A 26,935-nucleotide genomic window follows, 5' to 3' on the forward strand; every position below is an offset into this window, starting at 1 on the left:
TGGGATCCTCCCAGACCGGGGCGCGAACCCGGTTCCCCTGCATTGGCAGGCGGACGCGCAACCGCTGCGCCACCAGGGAAGCCCTCACTTATATTTTTAATGGACATCTAAATTCAACTTGTCCCAAACTGCACTCCTGGTCTACCCCTCGCCTGCCCGTCCCACCCTGGGTCTCCTGGGCTCTTCCTCATCTCACCTGAGGGTGGCCCCATCCTTCCCGTTGTTCAGGCCATGAATCTTGGAGACATCCTTGACTCTTTATCTCTCATCCCCACTTCAGATCTGCCAGAAATGCTTTAGTTCAACTTTAAAACACTCCATTTCCTTGGTACCAAGATACAACTTTTAGTATCTCCAGATTAGGAATGGGCCCCGTGAACTGGCATCTTAAATTCAATGAGATATGGTATAGCAAGGATTTGGCCATTTCTCAGCCGTCCACTGTTAACACTTGGGTCAAGGTCACCATCATTTCTCACTTGGATGACCGTCATAGCTTCTGGGGTGGTCCCCTTTGCCTCTCCCTTGATAATCCATTGTCTATTCTCAAATGATAGCTGGGTGACTCCTTAAAAACATAAATTAGAAACCTTCCAATGACTTTCTGCCTCAAGAAGAAAAAAAGCTGAGGTCCCCATAGCATCCGGCCCTCCCTTCTTGTCTACTGCCTCCGTACTCTCCGTTGATCCCTCACACACGCTTCCGCAGCCACACTGGCTTCACCGCTGTTCTTCAGGAAATTCACACATGCTTCCACCTTTGGGCTTTTGCAGTGGCTGTTCCTACTCTGTAGAAAACTCGTCCCTCAGTTATCTGTTTAGCGGACCCCTTTATCTCTTTCAAGTTTTGCTCAAACATCATCTTATCAGTGAGGTTTGCTTTGACTCTCGAATTAAAATTACAACCCATCTCGTGCCCTAATACTTACCTCCCATTCTCTGCTCTTTGATTCCCATAGCACTTATCACTTTCTAGCATATTTCACAATTCAGTTATAAATACCCATCTTCCATTTCTGGAATGGAAGCTTCACCAGGGCAAGAATTATTTTGTCTGTTTTATTTATTTATTTATTTTGCGGTACGCGGGCCTCTCACTGCTGTGGCCCCTCCCGCCGCGGAGCACAGGCTCCGGACGCGCAGGCCCAGCGGCCACGGCTCACGGGCCCAGCCGCTCCGCGGCACGTGGGATCCTCCCGGACCGGGGCGCGAACCCGCGTCCCCTGCCTAGGCAGGCGGACTCCCAACCGCTGCGCCACCAGGGAAGCCCTGTCTGTTTCACTTACTGATGTGTCCCAAGCACCTAGAGGAGATGCTCCTCCATATTTGTTGAATGTGTGAATGAATTTCAAATTCAACAAAAGCAGCAGGAATCAGAGAACCCAAAGTCGGCTGTGCAACCTTGTCAGAGACCGTGGTGTGATCTCAGCGACGACAAGAAATGTTTTCCCTCCTTTCCTTTCAAAGCAAGACTCCCAAAGCTGAAGCTATTATTGAAAGCAGCAGTGGGGAAAGGGTGGGAAGGATGGCTCGTGGAAAACAGTGAAGTCAGTGTCTTTAGTAGCCTGGGAGAGTCAGAAGCCGGGTAGCCATGTCTGACTGTCATTAATCATCCTCTTCACACCACATCAACGCAAGCGACAACTTTTGTCTCTACCTCCCGCTTCCAGTGCCATGATGTATGGCCTGGGAAGAGACCTGCGCACTAATAGTTGAAGAGCCCGAAAAGATAAATGCTCACGTCTTGGCCTGTGAAGGAAGAGTTAATCATAATGAAGGGTGGATGGACGTGAAACCTGCTTTGGCTTTGGCCTCCCAAGCCTGATCTGGCTGTTCTCCTTATACAGGGTCCTGGTGACTGTTATCCCTGAAGAAGAGATGGCACTTGTGCATAGCTTTGTGACCACTTGGTTGCGTGGCTCTCTGAGAAGTTAGCTGGAAAAGAGAACAGATGAGGACGGAGTTGTAAGATCAGGCAGACAGATTCAGAACCCCTCTTTTCCATCCCGACAGAGAGGTCCAGGTGAGAGCACGTTATGTGGACAGAGATAAGGACTTGGGTCAAGAGTGTCATTTTGCTATTTCCCACATTCTTGGGCAAGTTATTATTTTTAGTTTTTCCCATGACTAATGAAGTGATAGTCTCTTGTAGCTGTATAGAATTTTGGATATCACCAAGGGCTTTAACTGTTATTAGCTAATATGGTCCTCTCAATTCTGTAAGGTCGGGGAAGGTCTAATTATCTCATTTTACAGACAACCCCTCCCCACCAAGATTCTGAGAATTCAAGTCATTTGAGGTCACAAAGCTAGTAAACAGCAAAGATGGAATAAAAATTCAACTTCTTGTTTCCTAACCCTCTAAAATTTCAAGAATCTCTTAGGTATTCAAATCTAATTTATTGACATTGAAGTGGAGTAACCAGTGATAACCCTCCCAAGGAAAGATTTTCTTAAAAACGTAAGATGGAGGAAGGACATAAAGACAATGGTTGACCAGAACAGCTGAATCCTGAGTTACATTTCTTCATTCATTGATTCATTCATTTCAAAGATTTTTTCTGAGCATCTGCTTTGTGCTGTGAGCTCTTCTAGGTATTTGAATTTTAGGTCCTATGGGACCTGGATATTGAAACATCTTTGTGTGGTAGGGAAGGAGGTCTTTCAAGTCCTGGAAAAGTTAACCACCCCACGTGGTTTTCATTGTGGTCAGTCAACAAACCCTAGAGTGTTTGTGATTACCAGAAAAAGCTACGCCTTTGTTCATGCTGTTCCTGCCACGTGCAATGCCCTTCCCTCCACTGGCTGCCCATCTACGTCTGCTCCCCTTTGAAGACTTAACTTGAACACTCCCCCTACCTCGGATGAAAACTGCCTGGATACCTCATCACTTCCCATAGAATTGACCACTGTCAACTCTTTGAACCCTGCGGACACTGTCACATACCTGCAGTTCTTCCTCACATTGGTTTATGTGTCTGTTTCTCTCTACCAGGCTCTGAGCATCTTGAAGGAAGAGATAGTATCCATTCAGAAAATTTTGTAGAGTATCGAAAAATATAAACAATCTAGAGAAAACCATCATTAACATTTTCATATGTTTCATCATATTACTGTCTAACATATACTTAAATATATCATTTTTCTAAATCTGAAATCATATGGCTTTCTTTCCTTTCTTGTAACAAAGATGAATTTTCTCCTATATTTTGATGCTTCTTAAACTGGGACACGTTTTACAACCAATATTACATTATTGTTAATATTACAGTGTCTGTCAGTACCCAAATTTGATGTTAAATAGATGGTGAGTTTTAAATTGTTGCTATCTAGAATTGAGAGAATACTATGTGTACATGTGTGTGCATATACCATACTTTCCCATATGTACATGTGTATATAGTGTTTTCTCAAATAAACATATGTATGTGTATATATTTATATTCTGTAGTGTGTGTTGACCATATTATGTTGCGAGCATTTTCTCATGACAGGAAATGTTCCTTGAAAACATAACTTTTAATGGCTGACTAGAATTAAATGTATGGATGAACCACACATTCTTTGATTATTCTTAGCCCTTTGAGCTCTTCCCAGTTTTTGTTAATATATGTATGTAGTTCTATGATGAACGTCCATGTGCATGTATCTGGTTTTATTTTTCAATTAAATTCGAGAAGTAGCATCGCTAGGCAAGACAAATGTCTTTTTAATTGACCACAGAACAGGGTCTAAGCAGCTCCTATCCAGACCCACCAGCCTTATTCTGCCCCAGTTCTACCTTCGAGGAGCACGAAGAAAGATAGATAGTTACATGCCCCTCGGTGGCTGCCAGAGGGCACTTAAACCTTCTTTTGCAAAAAGTATGTCAGCGATTTAAAGAAACACATTCCTTCTTCTATAAAAGACAAAATAAAAAAGTAAGATTTGAGCAAAACTCTTGCACGGTGACCGTATCCTTGAACCCAAGTTATTTTAGTCCTGAATGCTACAAGCTCAAAGTTGAGTCTTGAGTGCTGAGTCCTTGAGTCCTGAATGCCATATGCTCAAAAGTATCCAAAACTCTGATGTGAGGCGGGTTGGAGACTAACCCATCCAGACTGACTCGGACCAAGGAAAAATCATAAAACGAGAGCAGCTTTCATGCAAGCATGTTCTAGTCCAGCTTTTAAACATGAAGTAAACACCTTCTGTATGTTGGCACCGTGCTGGCTCTGGAGATGCCGTGATGACCAAGATTCAATTCTTACCTTCAAGAGGCTCAGAGACTAGTAGTAGAGTGAAACTGGTAAACACATGAGTTCAAGAAAGTGTCACCATTGTTTTGTTGGGTTTACACATAACAGCAAGGGCAAATAGGAGGAAAAATTAACTGCAGATGTGAGAAGAGGAGGTTCAGGAAAGATTCACAGTGAAGTTTGAGCTGAGTCTGGAAAGATGCTGAAAAAGTTTGATTTTTTTTTTTTTTGGTTCCTTTCTTCCTTACTAGTAACAAACACTCCCTTTATAATTTTTACTGGAGGTCCAATTATGCTGTGTCCAGGGAGGCCACTTTCATACTCATCCCATTAAACTGCTGGCCTGAGGGGAAAGGCAGACCATTGGAGGACTTCTTTGGGTTGGTCAGTGAGAGTAAACCTGGCAGAGCTCAGGCTGGGATGATGCTGGTTAAGAACGGCCTCTTCTTGCAGGATGGCACGATTGCTCCTTCGCCAGCATATTTGTTTTCTGTCACAATTCAGTTTTGCTAAGAAGGCCGAAAGGGAGAGAGAAACTTTCTGGAAAATGCCCCTGAGATGTGGGAGCAGATGTGAACATTAGTCTGAACAGTTTCATGAGCCACCGCTAGGGGATCACACCCAGTAATTTAGTAGGACGTGGATGAGACCTTCCTCATTCAGAGGTCACTTATCTGGCCACATTGGCTATGTGACAAACATCTGAGAACCAGGAAATGGGCAAAAAAAAAAAAGACTCAGAGATGTCAAAGCCAGACAGTCAAAAAGGCCATGGAGTAAAGTAAAGTACTTTCTTTCTGGATTTGGTGCAGAACTTATTTTTTCTTACTTCAGAAACAGTTCTGGGACTTCCCTGGAGGTTCAGTGGTTAAGACTCTGTGCTTCCAGGGCAGGGGGCGCAGGTTTGATACCTGGTCAGGGAACCAAGATCCTGCCTGCACTGTGGCACGGCCAAAAATAAGTAAATAAAGAAAGAAAGAACTTAAGAAACAGTTCTAACTTGGCAACCTCGTTTCCCAATACCTAGCCGATTAGATACAGAAAATTAAAAGTGTGAAGAGGAAGGGGCTGCAAATTCAGCTCAAGCCGCATACAGTCCAGAGACCCTGATATTGACCAACCAGGAAAAAGCGGAGAAAACTTCTCTGGCCATCTTCTGGCATTTCATGCAAAGACAACAGTGTGCTATTGGTCACTAATTCCCTTGGCTGTTGCAATGCAATGAGGGCGGACCCTTGGTCACTGAACAGGACTAAAATTATGTTTAATGCCCTCAATTTACATAGCCAAGAGAGACAAGACACTTTTCCTTCCAAGATATTTAATTCACATTTAAAAGTTTTTTTTTTTTTTTATAATTGGGAAAATCCATTCATTTGAGATTCATCTTTCTTGATAAAACTACGAAGATATTTAATTCACATTTAAAAGTTTTTTTTTTTTATAATTGGGAAAATCCATTCATTTGAGATTCATCTTTCTTGATAAAACTAGGTTAAAGAAATATTACTATCTCAGAAGGCAGCTATTATCAAGGGGTAAAGTGGAACTCACCTGTGTGTTGGGAGTGAGAAAGTAGTGAGTGCAAAAAAGGGAAAGAGGGCTTCCCTGGTGGCGCAGTCGTTGAGAGTCCACCTGCCGATGCAGGGGACACGGGTTCGTGCCCCGGTCTGGGAGGATCCCGCGTGCCATGGAGCGGCTGGGCCCGTGAGCCATGGCCGCTGAGCCTGCGCTCCACAATGGGAGAGGCCACAACGGTGAGGGGCCCGCGTAACACAAAAAAAAAAATGGGAAAGAAAGGGGATATTAGATATAAGCAACCCTGAGTGGTGAGTTATGGCTTCATATAGATTTCCAGGGAGCAGAGGGGAAGATGAGTTTGGAGATGTTAACAGAGGTCAAGTCATGGAGAATACCATTTACTTCCTTGTCTGCACTTAGCATTGTTTTGTTAATTTTAGACATTCCAGTGAATGTGTGATGGTGTCCATGGTGATCGTAATTTGCATTTCCATGATAAGTAATACTTTTGAGCCTTTTTTCTTGTACTTAGTGGTCATTTGTATATTTTGTGATGCATCTCTCTTCAAATGTTTCACCGCCCACCCCCTCACCAATTTGGCTGTTTTGCTTATTATTGAGGTGCACAGTTCTTTATTTCTGAATACAAATCCATTGTCAGATATATGTGTTGTGAATATTTTTTTCTAGGCTTGCCTTTTCACTTTTTCAATGGTGTCTTTAAAAAGCAGGAGTTTTAAATTTCGATGGAGTCCAATTTATCGATTTTTTTCCCTTATGCCTTATTTTTTTCCCTAAGAGGTCTTTGCCTCACTCAGTGCTACAAAGATTTTCTCTTATGTGTTCGTCTAAAAATTTTATAATTTTAGTGTTGCTTTTAGATCTATAATCTATTTCAAATTAATTTTTGTGAATGGTGTGTGATCAACGTTAAGGGTAATTTTTCCCCAGGTGAATATCCAGTTGTTCTAACACCATTTGTTGAAAAGACTACTCTCTTACCATTGAATTACCTTGGCTTCTTGGTCAAACACTAATTAACCAGTTCAAGGATCCGTTTATTAACCCTCTTCTCCCCTTTGATTTCCGTCTATCCTAATGCCAGTATCACACTGTCTTGATTAATGTAAATTTATAATAATTCTTGAACTTAGATATTGCTAGTCTCCAACTGTGTTCTTTTGCAAGATTGCTGACTATTCCAGGTGCTTTGAAGTTTTAGTATAAATTATAGAATCATTTTGTCAGTTTCTACAAACAAAAAAGCCTGCTAGGATTAAGACTAGACTTGTGTGATTCTGTTGATTAGTTTTGGAGGAATGGCCATTTTAACAATATTGAACCTTGCAATCCATGAAAATCAGCACATCTTTCTATTTATTTAGGTCTCCTTTAAATTATAGTCTGCAGTGTACAGGTCTTGCATATAGTTTAAATTTATCCCTACGTGTTTCATATTCACGATACTATTGTAAATGGTATTTTAAAAACTTCACCCGCTGGTGTATAGAAGTACAACTTCTTACTATTGTCTTAATGTGACCTCCTACCCTGTGACCTTTCTAAACTCCGTTATTAGTTCAATAGCTTTTTTTTTTTGTAGATTCTTTAAGATTTTCTTCACATATGATCAGGCCATCTGTAAATAAAGACAATTTTACTTCTCCCTTCCCAATATGTTTGCCTTTTGTTTCTTTGTTTACCTTATAGCACTGCTTGAGACATCTGGTAAAATTTTGATTAAAAATCATGAGAGTTGGGACTTCCCTGGTGGTCGGGTGATTAAGACTCCGTGCTTCCAATGCAGGGGGTGTGGGTTCGATCCCTGGTTGGGGAACTAAGATCCCACATGCACTAAGATCCCAAAAAGTGAAAAAAAAAAAAAAAAAAAAAAAAAGTGAGAGTAGATATTTTTGCCTTCTTCCCAAATTTAGAGATAAACATTAAATCATTCATTATTGTGTGTGATGTTAGAATAGGTTTTTCATAGATGCTCTTTATCTGCTTGAGGAATTTCTTCTAACCTCAGTTTGTTGAGGGTTTTTTTTATCATCAGTGGGTTTTGGCTTTTGTCAAATGCTTTCTCTGTACCGATTGAGTTGGCTATATGGGTTTTTTTTGCCCTTTATTCTACTCATATGGTGAGTTGCATTGATTAATTCTGAATCTTAAAGGAGATTTGAATTCCTAGGATTGGCTGTTGGTACATCCTGTTTTAAATTCCTATCATGGTCCTGAGCCCTTTTTAATGTAGCTATAAGACTGCTTATGTTTTGAATCCTAAGATTTCACACGTGACATGAAATGCTACTACTTGTTAGGAAAGAAAGATACCAGGTTGAGATAGGTATACCTTCTCATCATCACCATAGCACTCTGTTACTTTTTAGCATGTACATTTTACACCAAATTACGATGATTACTTTCCTTTTTTACTTTAGTATCTTCCCTCACTAGATTTGAATTTTCTAAGAGCTGAGACTTTGTCTTTTTCATTTTGGTAACCCTGATGCAAAATACCTGATAATAAGAAGAAGGAGAATAAAAGCTGTGAAGCGGTGCTTTGCCTCTATTACTTCTAATCCTCCCCAAACTGTACTAGGTTGCCCTTCTTAGTCCCTTTAGCAGATCCCAGGTCACCTAGCTGGTATGCACAAATCCATGACTTGAAGCTTGTTCTCCTTCCTCCTTGTTACAGAATCTCTTACATGGTAGGCTATTAAATGATTAGTTATTGGCTGGAGGAGCAAATGAATGAATGAATGAAAGTAACCTTTTCCCCCTTTTTTTTTTTCATGAATGGAGCAGGTCCCCCTAATGAGAAAAAAGTCAGCTTGGAGACTGGCCTGTTGGCAAGGCATGAGAGAAGGGGAAAGGAAGAGTGAGAGCTTTGGCTAAAAAAGAGAAAAGGAAGTATAAGCTATAAATTTACTTGACAGGGTTGCATCTCTGCGGCTTAGACGTTGGGCACTTCATCTTGGCACTATTATTATATAACAGGAGGATGGAGAAATGGCCGGAAAGTATTGCTTCCTATTACATAACTTTTACTATGTGCCTGACAGCCTTTCTGATAATGAGAGAACAGAAAGTATGCCTCTCTCTGAGTGGAAGGCTTTCGAGCCCCTTGCAGTGGAATTAGCCTGGTCTTGAGCCGTTTAGAGCGTTAGAGAAGCCACTGATTTCCTCAGGCTGTCTCCCCGGTGCCGTGTCTCTGCACCGCCTTCCCCAGGAAATGTGTTATTTTCACATTCCTTACAATCACTTTTAAGATCTTCTAAGTATGTCGTCCTGTAGAACCAAAAGAGGGATTTCTGGTGGAGAGTGCACTTGCATAGTTGAGTTTTGTCCCTGGGTCACCCCAGCTGAGCTGGGCCATGTCTATTTTTTGTTTCCTCCTAGTTTGGTGTTTTGGTGATAAGAAATTGGAACAGTCTTTGAATAGTTCCTACTTGTCTGGTTGGCGTGTTTCACAACGCTGTGTGATACAGTAGGGATGACCTGGTGGCTCTGTGGTGGCCTCTTAGATGGCTCTGAGTGGAGCCATCTTGAAGTCAGGTAGTGTCAACCTTCAGAGCCCCCAAACCAATTGCTTTCTGTCTGCGCCACTCCTTTTTGACCTTCACAGAGTCTGTTCTTCGCCTGGCAATTGTTCTCTGTTGATACTTCGAGCCAAGCGAACACAGGCTGGAATCCTTCAATGTCTTTCCCCTTCGTGCAGTCCTCCAGCAACTTCTGGTGGCTCTACCATCTCTTTGGAATCCAACCCCTTCTTACTCTCTGCTCTGCTACTTCCATATGCAAGCCGCTTCCCTGCTTTTCCTCCTTTCACTTTTGCATCTCTAGCATTGATTTACCAAGCAGCGGCTGGAGTTAATGTTTTCAAACTTGTAAATTAAAGCATGCCATTATGCTGCGAAAAATCCTCCAGATACTTTCTATCCCAATTAGAAGGTCCCACCTCCTCCTCACGCCCTTAGTATCCACAGGATCTGGTCCCGTTCACCCTTTGACATTATCGTCTATCTCCCTTGTTCCAGACATGCTGGTCTTCTGTTCCCCAGATACACTTTGTCTTAGGCTCTTTGTTCTAGCTCTTCCTATTACTTGGAAAACTCTTTCTCGGGATCCTGGCATGGCTAGTTCATCAGCATTCTGGCCTCACCTCAAATGTCTTCTCCTCCCGTGCTACCCAATCTAAAGCTTTCTCTATCTTATTAATTATACTGCTTTATTCTATTCATAGAACCTACGTTTATCTCCAGACTTTTGTTCCTCTCCATTTATTTCCATGTTTATTGTCTATCTCAGGGGTTGGCAATGACTGTGGGTCAAATCAATCCTGCCTGTTTTTGTAAATAAAGTTTTATTGGAATGCAGCCATACCCATGTGTTTACATATTTCTAGCGGCTGTTTGGCTCTGTAAGTACAAAGCTGGAGTTGTGACAGACATGTTGGCCTCCAAAGCCTAAAATATTTATTTTCTGGCCCTCCACAGAAAGCAGTGTGGACCCCAGCTCTCTCTCCCAACTAGTCTTGTTCACTGGTGAGTCCCCGGATGTTCCAGGTGCATGGTGGTACTCAGTAAATATGCATCAAATGCATTTAATGAATGAGGGAACACAGGATGTTGTGACTGGTTTTGACTCTAGGTGTGTAAGTCTTTGGAGCCCAAATGTCTTGCAGGCAGAAGAACTAATATGACCATTTGTGTGTGTACACGTGCACGTACATATCTGCGTGTCTGGAGATGAGAAGGCAGGGAGGCAAAATGGACATGAGGCAGGTTTTGCATCCATACAGATCATCATCCCAAACCTGGCTCTGTCACTTAGTATCTACATGACTTTGGAAAAAGTACTCAACTTCTGTGCTTCAGTCTCTTTATCATAAAAAGGAGAAAGCGATGCCTACATTTTCTGGTTCTAGTGAGCATTTTAGAGATAACACTGGCTGACTTTAGATGCACAGCCAAGGCTGTGGAGGGCATAGCAGACTGTGCTTAGCCTTCTTGAAGTAGTTTGAAAGAACGGAGTGGGGGGGAGTCTAAAGAACAGCACCGACATTACGGCAGTTCAGTTCCATTCAATCCACGGGCCCCGCGGATGTTTATTAAGTGCCTCCTGCCTTCCAGGCACCATGCTGTGTTCCAGGAATGTAGACACCATCTGAAAAGAGCTTAACAGCCCTCACGTTCTCGGGTACCTAGTATGCACAAGGCCAAGTGCTCCGAGCTGGGGAAAGCAGAGACCAACAAGACGCAGTCCCACCCTTGCAGGCCTTCTGATCTTACAGAAGAGATCGCAGGAGTTCACTTACCACACCTCAGCAGTGGAAGGTTGTAAGAACCACAAGAGATAATACGCAGATGCCAAAGAAGATCTACAGGAGGGTCTAGGACCGCATCAAGTTTATTTTTAGGTTCCGACAGAGAGGCCTACAGTAATGTCAGCCTTTATTCTTTAGATAATTTCCAGTCCCCTCTGATTTTATTTTTAAATGGACTTTATTTGTATATTATCTATTCTGATATTTCAAATCTTACGTTTTTGCCAGTTAGGTGAACAATATATATTTAACGAAAACAATCATAATACAAAAGTTTAATTTTAGACTTTTAAGGGGAAGGTAGGCAAACACATGATTATTGGTAGCATACTAATTTTATTTTTTCTTATGTGGAAAGAAATCTGAGGATCGGCTTTGGGTGTTAGTTCATTAGTCATGCGTGGCTCAATTAGGCAGACACATCTCCACCTGTGTCTTTCACTCCAGGTTTTGTGTATTAACTGAGGGACGAGTAAGCATGAACATAGAGACGCTGAAGAAACCTCAGTCATTCTTCTGAGAACGTATTAAATAACTGTAGATACAGTGCTAGGACTTGAAGATACAGAGATGAACAGTCAATATTTTAAACCTCTGAGTTCTCTGCTCATTAAATGCTATGTACATTTCTTATGAAAAAATAAGAAAAATATGAAAACTAAGCAGCTCTCATCTCTCAACCATTCACTGAGCACAAACTCTGCCTGAGACACCAAAGTTTGGAACAACAATTGAACATGATCCCCGTCCTCTGGAAGCTTCTAGTTTTGTGGGGATATTGTTTGGTGAAGAGTCACTTGCTGTGGATTTTTTTTTTTTTTTTAGTTTTATGACTGAGAGTCAGTGTATTGTAGGTTCAAATCCTGGGCCCACCCTTGCTAATGTGTTTGACCAGAGGCAAGTTATTTAATCTTGCACTACCTCAGTTTCTTAATCTATAACATGGAGATAATAATAATGACTAACTGTTAGCATTATTGAGAGCTTTGCAGGAGAAAGAACAGTGCTCAGCACATGGCAGGTGGTCAACAAATGTACTGAGATGGTAGAAGGAATCATGTGGCGCTAAAGGAATATAATGTAGACGGTGGAATGCTCAAGGGTGGGTTCTCCACTTTTCAGAAAGGACCCTTCCTAAAATTTCCCCTTGCAATCTAAGAATGATTTCGCCTCACCTGTATTGGATTGACCCTCTGTGACATCTATTCACTCACGCTCCCTGGTGTTTTTTCTCTCCTTCACTGGATTTCTCAGTCCAGTGAGTCTAACATATTTCTGATTTTGCCTGCTGGGGGACATCTAAAGCACTGACATTGCAGCTATTCATTTTTTTAATGTTTTTTAAAAATTAATTAATTATTTATTTATTTTTGGCTGTGTTGGGTCTTCATTGCTGCGCGCGGGCTTTCTCTAGTTGTGGCGAGCGGGGGCTACTCTTCGTTGCGGTAGGTGGGCTTCTCATTGCAGTGGCTTCTCTTTGTTGTGGAACACGGGCTCTAGGCCCGTGGGCTTCAGTATCTGTGGCACACAGGCTCAGTAGTTGTGGCTTGCAGGCTCTAGAGCACAGGCTCAGTCGTTGTGGTGCATGGGCTTAGTTGCTTCGCGACATGTGGGATCTTCCCAGACCAGGGCTCGAACCCGTGTCCCCTGCATTGGCAGGTGGATTCTGAACCACTGCGCCATCAGGGAAGTCCTGCAGCTATTTTAAAAAATTGAACTTTTTAACTGTGTCATTCAATTTCCATTAATAGAGTCATTGGAAACTTGAACATTTCCCTCAGAGGTGGAGGAGATTGCAGGTAGCATACTATATTTCACTTTGCATATTCAACTGATAGACTAACAGTAAAGTATGTTAGCTTCAATCATAGTTTATGAAACCATGGGGAGACACGATGATTTTCACATCCCATACAATTGGGTACAATATATTTCTAGCTAGCAACAGATAGAGAAGACAAAATTCATTGGGTTGCAGCTGTGTGCCAAGTTGTACGGAAGTCACTGGGGATAATGGGACTGAGACATTTTATGTCTCCTGCCTTCATGGTAATGCAAAGAGAAGTTGAGTCCTTATTGTTTTTGGGGAAAAAAGAGTCAAACGATACTAATTTAATATCTTCTGTGTTGGGACTCATATGTAACTTTAAAATTCAATTCAATCCAATTCAATTCATTTCAGTTCAGTTCAATTCAACTCATTTTTTCTTGATAATCTAACCTGATCCACTTTGGGAGTGGTCCAATTAGAGGCTATGACTTATTCTTTAAAAAAAATTTTTTTTAAATTTTACTTTATTTAAAAAAATTTTATTGAAGTATAGTTGATTTACAATGTTGTGTTAGTTTCAAGTGTATCGCAAAGTGATTCAGTTATACATATATATACTCTTTTTCAGATTCTTTTTGATTATAGGTTATTATAAGATATTGAGTATAGTTCCCGGTGCTATACAGTAGGTCCTTGTTGCTTATCGATTTCATATACAGTAGTGTGTATATGTTAATTCCAAACTCCTAATGTATTCCCCCCTTTCCTCTTTGGTCACCATAAGTTTGTTTTCTATGTCTGTGAGTACATGGCTTATTCTTGATCAAAATTTCTCCACTGTAAGTTAACTATCTCTCTCTTTCAATACCCTATTCTTTGGAAGTGAGCCCCTAAGCTCAGCCTACACTCAAGGAGAGAGTAATTAAGCTCCACCTCCTAGAATGGGGAAGACCTACGTATATTAGCAAAGGTAGTTATTAATACAAATTTTTCTTGACCACAAAGGAATCATACTGGATGTGCTTTTCTGTAATCTTCTGTTTTCTTCTTAATAATATAGGCTGAGTGGATTTTCACATCAAATATTCCTCCACACACATGACTTTTCATAGTTCAGGTTTCAGTTGTCTGAATATATCAAAATTTAATCCATTTATTAATTTGGACATTTAAATTGTTTCCAGTTGTTTTTCCTGGATATTATGAAAATCAGTATTATTAACATCCTTCTAGCTAAATCTTTGTACAGTTATGTTTTTCAAGGTAAAAATCTAATTAACATATGTATCAAGGCATATGCATGTTTAAAAATTTGCGGGTATATATTGTCAAATTGCTCCCTAGAAAAATTATGTCACCATTACCTGCTATGTTCTGCTGATGTCTCCTGAGCGTCCCTGGTGGGAGCCAGTTCGGGAGGATGCGCTGAGCAGATGTGTGCCGGGCTGCCATTATTAAGGGCAGCTTAAAAAAGAGGAGCTGAAGGGGAAGGCTGAACCCTGTTTCTCATTTACCACGCCCAACATCATTTATTAATGCTAAACATGGTACCTTCTTATCAAGAATGACCGCCCCACAACTTATTTATACATTTAAAAAAGTCTCACTAAAATATGTATTGCAAAATAAAACACACATAGAAAAAGATGCAGAAAACAAATTTCACTATTATAAAAATTTTAAAGTGGATATACATATATATGTATACACACACATATGTATAAAACTCTATCCATACCGATGGTTATTAGGAATGGGAAAATCAATTTCTTTTGCTGAGTGTCTGTGCCCATATAGTCCATTGCCAGTGTCCCAGAAGTCTATCCTGAATCCCTTCCAGATCATCCCCCCTTTCCCTGGAGGTAACTATTATTCTGTCTTTCATGGTAATCACTTCCTTGTGGCTCGTTATTTTTAAGGTTATAAATAAGATGCATGCTCATGGCAAGATAAACAAACAATCTGGAAGTGAGCATTTAACATTTCCCTCAGCACCCATCCTCTTGCCAGGGAGAACAGCTATTAACAGGGTGGTTTATTATATCCTTCTAGGTCAATGCTGGCCAATAGAACTTTCTGCAATGATGACAAGTTCTATTTCAGCACTGTTTAGTGCAGTAGCAACAAGGCGCATGTTAATAATGAGCATTTGAAATGTGACAGAAGAACTGAATTTTAAATGTTATTTCATCTAATTTAAGTTTTAGTAGGTGCACGTGGCTAGTGGCTACAATATCGGACAACAGAGTTGCATATTTTTGAAACACTTTCTCACCTGCTGACATACTGGATCCTCTCAGCATCTTACACGTGAGGAAATGTACATCTTAGTGAGATGAAGGATTAGCCTCAAGTCTCCCAGCTAGCAGTTACAGAGGTCCCTTCTTGATGTCATGCCTAGAGCCCTTTCCACACTGCCCTTCTAGACATAATCAACACCACCACAAAGGCCAGCTGTGCATGCGATTTTTTTTTAAAAGCATCTATCTCAGCCTACCGTCTCAGCTAGAATTTGAGCTGCCCACTCAAGGTTCTCTGTGGTTTGTTTTCAAAAAGGGTGGGGTAAGTGTGATGCTTCCTCCCCACAATGACCTTTTTTCTCTGGGTCTTCATTTCCATGAGCTGTTTTTGAAAGCTAAATTTTGTATAGACTCGTGTTATCACCAAAGTGATCTTACTTTTAAAAATCATTATCTCTTTTTTTCTTTTGAGATGGAAGAATAAAAACAAAAAGGAGTACAGTTCCTGTCTGAGCTTGGGTTAAATGGTATATTTTAAAATCATGGCTCATGACCTTTTTTAAAATTTTCTTTTATTTATTATTTACTTTTGGCAGTGCTGTGTCTTAGTTGCTGCATGTGGGATTTTCGTTGTGGCACGCTGGATCTTTAGTTGCAGCATACGGACTCTTAGTTGTGGCATGTGAACTCTTAGTTGCAGCACGTGGACTTCTTAGTTGCGGCATGCATGCGGGATCTAGTTCCCCAACCAGGATCGAACCCGGGCCCCCTGCATTGGGAGCACGGAGTCTTACCCACTGGACCACCAGGGGAGTCCCTCACGACCTTTTAATTTACGGTCATCAGGGCTCACATTGAAAGAACTTGGACCAGGAGTCACCAGATGTGAGTCCTGGTCCCAAGTCGGCCCTGGTAGCATGTAGGGGTCATCTGAGTAATAACTTGGTGAATTACAGACTTAGCAACTGCTTAGGAGAGCCCCAGAAGCACCATCTAAAACACTTAGGGTGAAGGTACTTCATATTTATAGATTCCCATCCTGTGCATAATTTCTGTTGCTCTTATCACACAATTGAAATTGTCTCCTCATTGGACAAGAAGGCAGAGGTGGTGTAACACTTACCTTGGTAACCTTAGCTGTTTGCAAAATCACTTGCCCAGAGCAGGTGCTGAAATTTATGTTCTATTGAAAGAAAGAGGAAAGGAAGGGAGGAAGAAAAGGAGGAGGAAGGCAGGGAGGAAGGGAGGAAGAAAAGGAGGAGGAAGGCAGGGAGGAAGGGAGGAGACAGCACCCTAGTGACCAATTATTTACTTTCCATACCTTATCTCATGCTTATTCCTTCTGACAACTGAGTAGGGGAGATACTGTTGAAGAACCTGAGATCAGAGAGGTCAAGCAACCTGCTGAAGGCCACACAGCGGCCAAGTAGTGGTGTTTTTGTTCTCGAGGCAACTCACAAAGCTAGAATCCAGATTCCCAGATTATTGCTCTCATTCCAAAGATTGTTAAGAATGGCACTGAAATCAGTGTCTTTGCTGAGTGCCTGTGCCCCAAGGGAAGTCCCACAGATGACTTGAGAAAGACAAAAGTCTTGGATCAGTTCTTGCCTGCAGCCCTTTCTCTTCCTGACATTAAGCCAATCTCAGACCAGGCTCCTGAGCTGACAGTCTCATGCATATGGATTTCGAGGGGGAGCAGCTTTCTCAGCAGGCCTAGGGAAGTATATTAATTTCACAGAGGCCCCCTCAGCAACCTGGAGGGACCTTCCTCTGAATCATTTAATCTCATCTTTTGTCTGGCTGGAGAATGGGCATCACCACCCCCTCCCCCTCTCCCCCATCACACTCTTTGTTGCAGATGATCATTCCAGGAGGGGAGAAGGCGCTGGCCCACCAGGCTTGGGAAAGGCCGTAAAGGAGGGCTTTGCAGGAGGTGACCCAGCCTCGGGGTCCCCTGAACTCTGAGGCCTAATCCCCGGTAATGACCTGTGTCGGAGAGAGTCTTTGTGAAGCTGATGAAAGGAAGTGGACCTGGGGAGGGGCCTGCCCTTCTCACCCACAGTTCTCAGAAGGGCTTGGATTGCTTCGAATAAGTGTATGTGGGGGGCGGGGACACACCTAGCTGGGAGGCTGCTGCCTGTCACGAAAATGGGGTGCCTGGAGAGGCTTCAGGATGCCTGGAGTTTCAGGTTTCCCCCCCGACTCCCCACCCCTTTAGGACACCCGCACTCTCCCACCTTGGTCCTTTCCTTTGCAGGAAGCTACTGGAACTGACACTTAAATTCCATAACCTATAGCATGGTTCGAGATCCCAATCCAGATCAAGAAGAGATCAGAAATAAGTGACTTAATTTAAAAAAAAAAAAAAAAAAAAAAGCTTATTTTTGGCTGCGTCAGGTCTTAGTTGTGGCACGCGGGATCTTTCACTACAGCACGCAGGCTCTTCATTGCACGCATGGGCTTTCTCTCTAGTTGTGGCGTGTGGGCTCAGTAGTTGCGGCCGGCAGGCTCCAGAGCGCGTGGGCTCTGTAGTTGTGGCACATGGGCTTAGTTGCCCTGCGGCACGTGGGATCTTAGTTCCCTGACCGGGGATTGAACCTGCGTCCCCTGTGCTGGAGAGCGGATTCTTAACCATGGGACAACCAGGGAAGTCCCAGAAATAAGTGACTTATTTAGAAAAACTAAAAAATGATAAAAATACAAAAGAGCAGACTTTTCAAGAGAGTATAATAACACCTGAAGGAGTAGTACACTGTCACGCTGGGGTTCGAACCCAGACTTCATCTTGCTGAGAGTCAGGTCTTGGTCTGTAGTGAGAATTCGAGCTAAAAATTGCCGGCCCAGGCTCTTACTAAGTGGTGGCTACTCGAATGAATCCAAGTAATCAACTAGTCTAATCCCTCATTTCTTGGATGAAGAAAAGTGAGTCCAAGAGAGGGTAGTGACGTGGTGAAGGTTGCACAGCAAAGTAATTGCAGAACTAAGATGAAAACACTTTGGCCACTAAAATCAAAGTGCTATCAGACGAGGTCTGTAATCAAAGTCCATCTTTATTTTAAAAGCTGGATTTGTGGTACGCACAAATGGGGAGATAGTATCACAGGCATCCAAGAGACGTGAAAAATGACTACACATTCCCTTTGGAATATTGTGATCATATTTCTGCATGGTGTTTTCTTCGGAGCAGAAATGAAAAACCATAAGTTTTGAACCCAAGAACTGACATGCTGGGTAGTTATTACTGCTTGAGCATGGAGCATGGTAGAGACTAGTTCTGTTTCTGGGGGGAAAAAAAAAAAAGGAATGAGAAGGAAGCTTGAATGACAGCTAGGAAGGGGCTGTCTGTTCTTGGAGTCTGAGCCCACCAAAGTCAAAGATCTCCACTTTTTTTTTTTTTTTAAAGGATCTCCATTTTGATTAGAAATGAATTTGATATGGTTTCTTTAACTGAAATCTTGGCTGGTTTGATTTGGGGCGAGGGTTCTGACATTTTGTGTAATGAGTCCGATACTTTGCTCAGTCTGAGGGCATCAGAGACTTTCCTTGAGTACAAATGACTATTAATACATCCATTAATTAATATATATTAACATAACCACTCATAAAATTGATAATGCCCAGGCCTTGCATGATCTCTTGGAATTCTTGTGAGGCTTTGAAGAGAGGGTTTGTTTTTTTTTTAACATCTTATTGGAGTACAATTGCTTTACAATGTTGTGTTAGTTTCTGCTGTATAACAAAGTGAATTAGCTATATGTATACATATGTCCCCATATCCCCTCCCTCTTGTGTCTCCCTCCCTCCCTCCCTCCCTATCCCACCCCTCTAGGTGGTCACAAAGCAAAGAGCTGATCTCCCTGTGCTATGCAGCTGCTTCCCACTAGCTATCTACTTTACATTTGGTAGTGTATGTATGTCCATGCTACTCTCTCACCTCATTCCAGCTTACCCTTCCCCCTCCCCATGTCCTCAAGTCCATTCTCTAAGTCTGCGTCTTTATTCCTCTCCTGTCCCTAGGTTCATGAGAACCATTTTTTTTTTAGATTCCATATATATGTGTTAGCATATGGTATTTGTTTTTCTCTTTCTGACTTACTTCACTCTGTATGACAGACTTTAGGTCCATCCACCTCACTACAAATAACTCAATTTCATTTCTTTTTATGGCTGAGTAATATTCCATTGTATATATGTGCCACATCTTCTTTATCCATTCATCCGTTGATGGACACTTAGGTTGCTTCCATGTCCTGGCTATTATAAATAGTGCTGCAGTGAACATTGTGGTACATGACTCTTTTAAAATTATGGTTTTCTCAAGGTATATGCCCAGTAGTGGGATAGCTGGGTCATATGGTAATTCTAGTTTTAGTTTTTAAGGAACCTCCATGCTGTTCTCCATAGTGGCTGTATCAATTCACATTCCCACCCACAGTGTAAGAGGGTTCCCTTTTTGGGAGAGGTATTTTTATCACGTGTATTTTTCAGTTGAAGAAATCAAGGCTCAGAGGTACCTGGTCAAGTGCCTTAGCCAAGGAAGTGGCTATGGTAGACACTGAACAGAAGTCTTCTGATATTATATGAAGCATTCTTTGCGCTCACCTTGAGAATGCTCAAGAACAAAGTCAGTCACACTGGTCCTTGCTGCTTTGGGGTCTAGGGGTGGAGGGTAGGGTTTATCCTGTGCTCTGGATAATAACTCAGGTGGGGGATGACTGACTCTCCTCTCCACGCAATTAGCCTGGCACCCTTCTGCCACTTATCTCTCTCATTCAAGTCAGGGCAGGTATGTCTGCGTACCGTGGCTGGTAGGTTCTCTTCAGGTAGCCCTTTTAGCGTGTACGTCCCCTTAATTAAGTCATGATAATGGAGATTCTTCTTTGCTCCCAATTCCTGGGGTCGTGCTTTCTGCTTTGTCTGCTTGTTCATATCACCCGGCTTTAGCGTACTCAGTCTTTGGCAGACACTGTTGGCTGCTGTTACCCAATGGCCGTTACCCTCTCTTTTTTCGCTAACAGAACTCTGCTTTTGCTCAGCTGTCCACCCTCTAATGGCCATCAAGGGAGGCTGGCCTTAGCACCAGCCCCAGGCTTAGGGAATGACTCTTGATTGGTTTAAGCCAGTTATCACAGGACCAGTCCCGTGACTGGTTTAGGCATGTAACTCATTTTGGCTAATGATGCATGAGTGGGTGATGGCTCAGAGCCTTCTGGAAAGGTTTTCCTCATTTTAAGAAAGGAACTTTGGGTGCTCTGTTGCTGCTCCTGGATACCGATTTGCCTACATAAGATGACTGGAATTTCAACCATCATTGTGGGGAGCACAGAGGGTGTGAGCCTGAGGAGAAGATGCTGAGCATGGCAGCCTGGAAGGTTGGAAGCAACCTGGGTCCTTCAGGAAGTTATTGAGCCACTGGATTAAGCAACCCTGTAAACACCCCTCCTCTAGGTGTTCCCTTAGTGTTTGAGCCACTTGGATGTTTTTCCAATGGCTTTTTTTTTTTTTCAAGTAATAACTTGCAGCCCAGAGCATTGTCCCGGGTAAAATGCAACATCCCCGTAATCTGTCTACCTCCCCAACTCCTTCCTAGAACTCTGCTTTTGACACCCCACACACACTCTGTTTCCTGACACCCTTCTTCTCAGGAGCATAACACTATTCAACGTCTCAGGAGACGAGCTGGGAGTAGGGCTGGGGGGTGCTGGGAGGGGCGTGAGATCAACACAAGTGCTGTCCTTCTACCACTTTATCTTGGGTCTCAGTTTTGATTAACGATACCACTTGATTTCATGTCTTTTCATTTAAAAAAGTGCTACTTTTGGAAAATGGACATAGACAGAAGACATCACCACCACCTGCTATTTCCTACCTACTCTTCTTCCAAGGAAACATCTCCCTGAAATTGCCCCAAGTCCTGTAGAATGCAACCCCTCTCCCCTCCCCCATGCATTTTGCTGCCCTTTCTTATTACCATTTGTCTGCATGGACAGGGCTGCCCACCCTCTCAGAGCATGTCTTTTCCTACCAGGTGGAGCCTCTACTGTTACTTCTGTCCCGAGGTTGCTCTCACTGCCCAACCTTCATTTGCAAACTAATGCCAGGCATGTCCCTGCCTACCCCATGTGACTGAAACAATAGGCTGCTATGGACTGAATTGTGTCCCCTCCCCCACATCCATCCTAACCCCCAATGTGACTGTATTTGATGACCTTAAAGAGGTGATTGGGTTAAATGAGGTTACAAGGGTGGGGCTCTAATCCAATATAATTGATGTTCTTTTAAGAAGAGGAAGAGATCCCAGGGCTGCACACACAGAGGAGAAAGGCCATGTGGGGACGGAGCAAGAAGATGCCCATTTACAAGCCAAGGAGAGATGCCTTAGGAGAAACCAGCCCTGCCAGAACCTTGATCTTGACCTTCCAGTCTCTAAGACTGTGAGAAGATGAATTTCTGTTGCTTAAGCCACCCAGTCTGTGATATTTTGTTATGGCAGCCCTAGCAAACTAATATACAGGTCATGCCTCATATTCCAGACCTGATACCCAGAGTTTACTGCTAGACTATCATTGAATTCATTCCTTCATTCACCCTTTCATTATATTTACTCATCAGTCAGAAAGGTAGTATAACATACTATGGGATTTCCCAACGTCTGTTCCACTGAATACTAGTCCTGCAAGATATTCTGTGATGAATGGGCTCTAAGGTCATATAGCATATAATACTCCTCCTTGCAAATTCATTATATGCACTTTGATATTACTGAGAAGTACTGCAGGAGAGAAACTTGTCCTAAGCTATTTAAGCAGGCATTTTACAATGTTGGGATTTGACTCTGTAGCTCTTTGTTGACTAATGTCTCTTAATGTCCGTGAAGCATGTGGTAAGAGATGTTGATCTTGTGTTTCCAAGCAAAGCCTTAAAGTCAGAAAGTTCTGCCCCTTACCTGGTAAACTTAAGTTTTCTCATTTGCCTAATGAGGTGAATAGTATCTGGAATACTGTTCTGAGGATCCAAGAAGAGAATCTCCGTAAAGGAAGAGTACAGTATCATTCTGTCTTTGTTCCTTCACTCTCTTCTTTTGTTCATTCATTCGTTTATTCAGAAACTCAATACGTGCATATTTATTGAGTGCCAAAATGTGCAAATCTTGCTGGATGGAAGTAGTCTGAGTTTCTTGATTTTCTTGCTGCTCTGAACTGTGCTTTGGCCTTAAAGACCTGGAAAATCTCAAACTACGCTTCTTGCAACTCTTTTCCTCGTGCTGTGTTTTTATAAGTGATGACGCGATTCCAGGCCTCCTCTGACGTTGTGCTGGCCACTAGGAAGTCAGGCTCGCTGTCTCTTATTAAGTGTGTAGGTTCTGTGTGGGCCCCTGGCATTGCGGAGGGTGAAACTCAAAACCTCTAGAGATGCAGCTGGGACCAAGGAAGCAAGGTGCCAGGTGAACCTACAGCATCATACAACACCAGGTCTGCTTGGTCACAAATGGAAACATACTGTGGGACAGCTCTGCTGTGGGTCTCTTAGCTTGAGGGTTCTTGAAAGCTCAAGGCCTTTGGTAGCTTTCATTTTGGCGTAATCAGAATTAACTCCTGTGAGTAGATACTGTTCTGACTGAATCATAATGCAGAGCAAATTCCAACAAGTCAGAAATTATCAACAGAGTCAGTTTTGCCAAGAACATTCTTGGTGAGAGGCTCTGTGTTAAACTCTTTCCTTACATTGCTGCGTCGAATTTCCACAAATGACCCAGTTATTATCCCCATTTTATAGAGGAGGACACTGAGACACAGGGAAGCTAATTTGCTCAAGCCACATAGCTAGAAACTAGCGGAGCCAGAATTTTAGTGGGGGTAGTCTGACTCCAGAGCGCAGGCTCTTAACCACTCTGTCCTTGTCAATTCAACTAATTACTACCTTGTTTACAGATGTGAAAACTGAGGCTCAGCGAGGTGAAATTATTTGACCAAGACACACAGCTAGTAAATGGCAGAGCCAAAACCCGATCCCAGGTCTCTCTGGCTAGAAAGTGTTCATACTTTTTACCGGGGAACAGTTCGCCACTGCTGCACGGTACTACATGCAGTGCTATGTGTGTAACGCGGAGTAGCTGCTTGCAGCCTTGAAACAATCCAATGTGCTACGATTTATTAGTTTCCCATTTACAGATGAGTCCAACAGAGTTGAAGCAACTTGCTAAGAACACAGAGCTCTATCTGTAGGAAACTTGTTTCTAATCCTCCCCTCATGTGTGTTGGCCTCTAGTCTGAAAAACTCTTTCCTCCACACTTCCCTTCCTAAATCTTTCTCATCACTCAGATCTCAGCTCAAGTGCCACTTTCTTAGGGTGATTTCTCTGGCCTTCCAAACTAGTTCAGTATCCCCGCTTTGGAGATTTCTAGAGCATCCTTTAATTTTCTTTCCCACTTTTGAATTATCTATTTGTGTGATTATTTTCTAAACACCTGCCTTCCCCTTGATTGTCTACACTCTGAGGCCGGAGTCCACACCGCTGATGCTCAGCTATAACTCCAGTGTTTAACCCAGTGTTTAGCGCATAGATAAAGATGGTAGCTATCGCTGTATACAACAAATATATATATATATATATATATATATATGTCTCTGTGTATGTTTATATATATAAATGATAGTGTTATATATGTGCATATACGTGGATACATACATACATAAATTGTAGTCATTAGGTCCGTCCAGTTCCTCCTCATTAATGCATCCATCACAGAGATGTCAGTAGCATGATTGTCAGAGCTCCCTGATTAGTTGCTCTTGCAGGCATGACAAGTCAATCGCTGCTCTCTCTTCTACGGAGGCACAAGGGAGTCTCAAAATCCTCCTCAGGCAGCCGCTCTCAATTAATTGGACTGGGCCCAACAGATGGCCATCCCAGGTGGGGAAACTATTCTCAGATACTATAAATAATTGTACAACCATAGTTTTCTGCAACTGAAATCACCCAAAGAATTAAAAATATACTGATACTTGGGGTCCTCTTCTAGAGCTTCTGATTAATTGGCGACTCTAATAGGCCAAGAACCACTGGCTGACAAAATGGTATCTCTTCTGGCTGGTCCTTGTCTGGGTTCTGTTTTTTCTTGTGACGTGCAAGTTCTGTTTCCTTTCCTTTACGTGTAGCGTACAATTGCAGATTGGGTCTTGAGGAAACAGAAATGATGGAAAGATTGGTTTCAATTCCCTCGTGGTTCTCACGCTAACGGTGGAGACAGACAAGCGTGAAGAACTCTTAAATGAAGAAATGGTTATGAGTTAATTTTTAAATGCGTGAAAGCACAAGGGAATATGTGGCAGAGGAAGAAAGGAAGTCTACCTGCGAGGATCTGGGAAAACTTTTGGAAGGAGTTTGGAGTTAAACTAACTCTTGAAAGACAGGTGGGCTAGAAAACCATGGTGAATCCAAATTGTGTGTGACTTTGAATGCCAGACAAAGCCATATGGAACCAACAAAGGAAGGGAAATAACATGGTTTTCAGAGTTGATCTTTCAGCAAATAAACTTTGTCAGCAAGGTGAAGGATGCGTTGGAGAAGGATGATGGAAACTAGAGGGTCGGTGCAAAGTCTAATCTGATTCATGGCGGTGGATACGGGGCTTGGTCAAATATATTCATATAAGTGAATCGGAGGTGGAATGGGAGAAATGGCAATCTGGGAGAAATATTGACTGCTACTCAAGGGAAATCTAGGAAAATTAATTGTTTACTTGCTATAGTTGTTTTGCGCTGTACTGTGAGCTCCTTGGAGAAAGATTCGCATTCCTAATCTGGGCCAGGTACTGTGTCAAATATTTTACATATGTCTTCTCACTAATCCTCACAACATTTCAACCGAGTCATTTCCATTTTATGGATGAGGATACTCTTGTTATTTCCACTTTATGAATGAGGATCCTGAAGTTAGAAATGTATTAAATAAATTTCCCGAGGTTACACAGCCAATTAGTGGCAGATTCAGGATCTAAACACAGAGAGTTTAACTCCAGAGCACACGCATTGACCTGTGATGATTCTGTCTTAATTATTGCTATATTCCGGCGGTTCTCAGAGAAAATTTTGTACCCCCCTCGCCCCGGGGAGACATTTAACAATTTCTTTAGATAGTTTTGTTGTCCCAGCTGGAGAGGGGTTTGCTACTGGTGTTTAGTAGGAAGAGGCCAGAGATGCTGCTAAAAGTCCTACGATGCAGAGGGCAGTATCCACCCCACCTACCCCCTAAGAAAGAATTATTCCGTCCTAAATGTCAATAGTGCTGAAGCTGAGAAATCCTGTTCTAGTCCCAGGGCCTAGCTCAGTGCCTGGTATATAGGAGGCTCACTTTACATGTTTGTTGAATTAAATAAAACTGCTGAACATGCTTTCTTATTTATACAAATTTAAATTTATGTGAATGTAGTTCCTTAAAAATATACATTCTTTACTCCTGAGGTATTCTCCTGATCACAGAAATTTCACTGTGTGTGTTATCTTTATTTCCTGTCAAATCTGTAACGTTGGGGCTATGTTTCTAATTTATCCTCTTCCAAGTCTTATCTCCTGTAATTATGCTGTCTCCTGGCTGGGCCATCGGCTCATGGATAGGAATTTCATCTTTAAATCCTCCAGTTGCTGTACTGACTTAGAAAAGATTTGGGGGTTTTTGAGTGTTTCTCTTTCTTGTTCCTACCCCATCCTGTTGGAATTCATTGCATCACCCTGTACTTTCCTCGCCTGATTACATGGTATGGGCTAGCAGGGGGGCTTAGCATTCACTTTGGAGGATGGGCTGCCTGCTCTGGCCCACCAGAGAAACTCCCTGAATAATCAGATCCATGTCAAAGCTCACTGAATGAAGTGGTTGTGGCTGGGAACCTCGGTTGCCATCCAGAAGAAAACAGATTCTTGAACTTGGGTGATGTGGGCTCAGAAAGTTCTATCCTGTATTGTAAACCACAGGGGCTTTGCAAATCCAACCTGATTACATTCCCCTATATTAGGTTTCCAGCTGACAGCTGTTGCTCTATGTTCTGCTACCCCCCAAGCCCTGATGTGCGCTGGGATTTTAATAAAAGGATAGCCCCTTAAGACCTCTGCCCATTCCCCAATTCCTTAGTTCCACATTTCCAGTCCACTCGGTCAGAATTACTTTTGGTGCAGCTGCAATTAGGGAGAGGGATACCTAATTGCATTGCCTGTTTTAGCAATAGGGTCATTTTAAGGAAAGAGCTGAGGGGTAGGGGAGTCATCTAGATCTGTGTCTTGTTGAGAGGCCAGTTAGCTTCTGCAGTAAATCCCAAAGTCTGGCTGTAGGGATGGACTGTGTTTGATCCATCCAGATTCCCCAAAGATGCACAAGAACAAGCTAGGGAGCATGGAGAGTCCTGACAGTTTGCCCATACCTACATCTTCGGAGCCATTTGACCTTCACGATCCTTTGAAGCTGTTGAACACTCTTAAGCATCAGACATCTACTGGCCCAGAAAGGCGAGCGTGCACTAGCTGAAGTTGAGGAAAGCCCTCAGGACCCTCTTCCACCTGTTGCTGCAGACGCGATTTTGCTTCACAAGTGATGATGGTATCAGGACACATTACACCGTAAACAACAGGAAAAGAAACAAACAACTAACTGAAAAGTTCAGAGATGAAGCTTCAGCCTCAGATAACGCTATCACCAAAGACTTGATTTTTTTTATTTTTTATTTTTTTTTTTTTGCGGTACGCGGGCCTCTCACTGTCGCGGCCTCTCCCGTTGCGGGGCGCAGGCTCCGGACGCGCAGGCCCGGCGGCCACGGCTCACGGGCCCAGCCGCTCCGCGGCATGCG

At 42.6% G+C, this 26,935-nt stretch overlaps 1 long non-coding RNA gene across 1 annotated transcript in view; it reads left to right on the forward strand.

The window, feature by feature from the left end:
* The window catches only part of LOC114487862 (uncharacterized), a 49,421-nt gene that overhangs the window by 13,935 nt on the left and 8,551 nt on the right, over positions 1-26,935 (forward strand). The gene's annotated exons all lie outside the window — the stretch shown is intronic.

Source organism: Physeter macrocephalus, chromosome 15 (assembly GCF_002837175.3).
Source record: "Physeter macrocephalus isolate SW-GA chromosome 15, ASM283717v5, whole genome shotgun sequence".
NCBI classification, from domain to species: domain Eukaryota; kingdom Metazoa; phylum Chordata; class Mammalia; order Artiodactyla; family Physeteridae; genus Physeter; species Physeter macrocephalus.